The following is a 2977-nucleotide window of genomic DNA, read 5'->3' as shown; positions in this document are numbered from 1 at the left end:
GAGGCCGGCGGCGGGGTAGGAGTTGGGACGGGGGAGAGGGAGGTCTGGGTCGGGGAGGGAGATCTGGGCCAGGGAGAGGGAGGCGGCGCCGCATGGGTCGGGGAGAGGGAGAGGGAGGGGAGTGTGCTGCACGATGCTAGGGTTTGGTTGGCCAGCGTGCGTTTAGGAGACGTTGCATCTGTATGGTGTGGACGACTCAGATCGGCTTAGGGGGTGATCCGTGGGAAGGGAGGTTCGACCTTCTGATTAGTCCAAGAAATGTGTCATTTTGAAACGGGCATAAAAAATTCAAAAAAAATCAAAAAATTGGGAAACCTTCGCATTATGTCATTATATGTGCCCAAGTTCCCAGGAAAAATAATAAACTTGTAATACGGCAATTATTTTAAAAAAATGTTCTCAGAAACAAGCTATCACGTGTGGAAATCAATGGCTTTCAAGCCAAATGATCAATCTTATGGCCAGATTCATGGCATAGTTTGCTTAAATGATCTCATATTCTGCACAAGGGTGCATATTGGAATGGCAAACAATGTTTCCTAAGGAAGTTTTCATTTTCTTTGGACAAAAAAACCATTTTCCATTTTTCGAGTGCCTAAAAGGAGGTTTTTTTGTGAAGGAACTACCAAATAATTGTTGCAAAAATGGACCAAATCAATTTTATAAAATACTAGGCCATTTTTAATGCACAATTGATCAAATGGTTGGGTGTAAAAAGTTTTGATCCACCTCTCATGAAAAAGACAAATTTCCGCTGATTTAGTTGGAAGCGGGTCAAATTTGAACTGTAGCTGCCTTGTAGTTTGCTCTTTATTTTTTCCAAAAATCATTTGTAGGTACATAAGTATCTATTTAATCATAGAAACACCAAAAAAATTCCAAGATTCAACCACTAGCTAAGAACGGCCATTCCCGCCGTTTTGACCGCATTTTGAAACGAGAATAAAAAATTCAAAAAAAATCAAAAAATTGGGAAACCTTCGCATTGTGTCATTATATGTGGCCAAGTTCCTAGGAAAAATAACAAACTTGTAATACGACAATTATTTTAAAAAAGTGTTCTAAAAAACGAGCTATCACGTGTGGAGATCAATGGCTTTCAAGCCAAATGATCAATCTTATGGCCACAGTCATGGCATAATTTGTTCAAATGATCCCATATTGTGCACAAGGGTGTATATTGGAATGGAAAACAATGTTGCTAAGGAAGTTTTCATTTTCTTTGGACGAAAAAACCATTTTCCATTTTTCGAGTGCCCAAAAGGAGGTTTTTTTGTGAAGAACCTCCCAAATAATTGTTGCAAAATTGGACCAAATCATTTTTATAAAATCCTATGAGTAAAACCAGACCCTCAAGTTTCCCCGAGGTGGCCCCACAGTCTACTATGTTCGGACCAACACTTAGAGGAGCACTGGTCCGGGAGGGGGGGGGGGCTTAAATAAAGATGACCCTCGGGTTAGGCAAATGTTAAAACCAAGGTTGGGCCTTGCTGGAGGAGTTTTATTCAAAGCGAATTGTCAAGGGGTTCCCATAACCCCAACCGCATAAGAAACGCAAAAATCAAGGAACATAACACCGGTATGATAGAAACTAAGGTGGCAAGAGTGGAATAAAACACCGAGCAAAAGGCCAAGCCTTCCACCCTTTGCCAAGTATATAGATGCATTAATTAAAATAAGAGATATTGTCATGTCCCAATATATCCATGTTCCAACATGGAACAACCTGCAACGCACCTGCAACTAGCATAGCTATAAGAGGGTGATGACCCACAAGTATAGGGGATCTATCGTAGTCCTTTTGATAAGTAAGAGTGTCGAACCCAACGAGGAGCAGAAGGAAATGATAAGCGGTTTCCAGCAAGGCATTCTCTCCAAGTACTGAAATAAGTGGTAACAAAAAGTTTTGTGATAGGATAGTTTGTAACGAGCAACAAGTAACAAAAGTAAATAAAGTGCAGCAAGGTGGCCCAATCCTTTTTGTAGCAGAGGGCAAGCCTGGACAAACTCTTATATAGAGAAAAGCGCTTCCGAGGACACATGGGAATATCGTCAAGCTAGTTTTCATCATGTTCATATGATTCGTGTTCGGTATTTTTATAATTTGGTATGTGGGTGGACCGTTGCTTGGGTACTGTCCTTACTTGGACAAGCATCTCAGTTATGATTAACCTCTATTGCAAGCATCCGCAACTACAACAAAAAGTATTAAGGTAAACATAACCATAACATGAAACACATTGATCCAAATCAGCCCCTCATGAAGCAACGCATAAACAAGGGTTTAATCTTATGTCACTCTAGCAACCCATCATCTAATTATTACTTCCCAATGCCTTGCTCTAGGCCCATATAATGGTGAAGTGTTACCTAGTCGACGTTCACATAACACCACTAGAGGAGAGACAACATACATCTCATCAAAATATCGAACGAATACCAAATTCACATGACTACTAATAGCAAGACTTCTCCCATGTCATTAGGAACAAACGTAACTACTCACAAAGCATATAGGATCTGAACATATGATCTTCCACCAAATAAACCAACTAGCATCAACTACAAGGAGTAATCAACTACAAGAAGAATCCCAACTGCCGGCATTCTCCCTCTTTATGTAAACCTTGTAAAATAAGCTAGAATACGCATTAGTATTGTGACATAAAGTGTAATAACAACCCATAATGCAATAAATATCGATATAAAAGCATGATGCAAAATGGACATATCAACTCCCCCAAGCTTAGACCTCGCTTGTCCTCAAGCGAAAGCCAAAATCGAAAAATATCTCCACATGTTTAGAGATAGAGGTGTCGATAAAAGTAAAATACGAACATGAGGGCTTCATGATCATTCTTAGAACAGCAACTTACATAATTCTTGTCATATGATTTCTTATGCTAGAGTAATAATTCAATCACAATTTCAAGTATGAATCATAAACTTCATTGAAAACAAACAAACTATAATCTTA

This window comes from Triticum dicoccoides, chromosome 2A (assembly GCF_002162155.2).
Source record: "Triticum dicoccoides isolate Atlit2015 ecotype Zavitan chromosome 2A, WEW_v2.0, whole genome shotgun sequence".
Lineage (NCBI taxonomy): Eukaryota > Viridiplantae > Streptophyta > Magnoliopsida > Poales > Poaceae > Triticum > Triticum dicoccoides.
The sequence above is the reverse complement of the archived record's forward strand: the minus strand, read 5'-3'. Positions refer to the sequence as shown.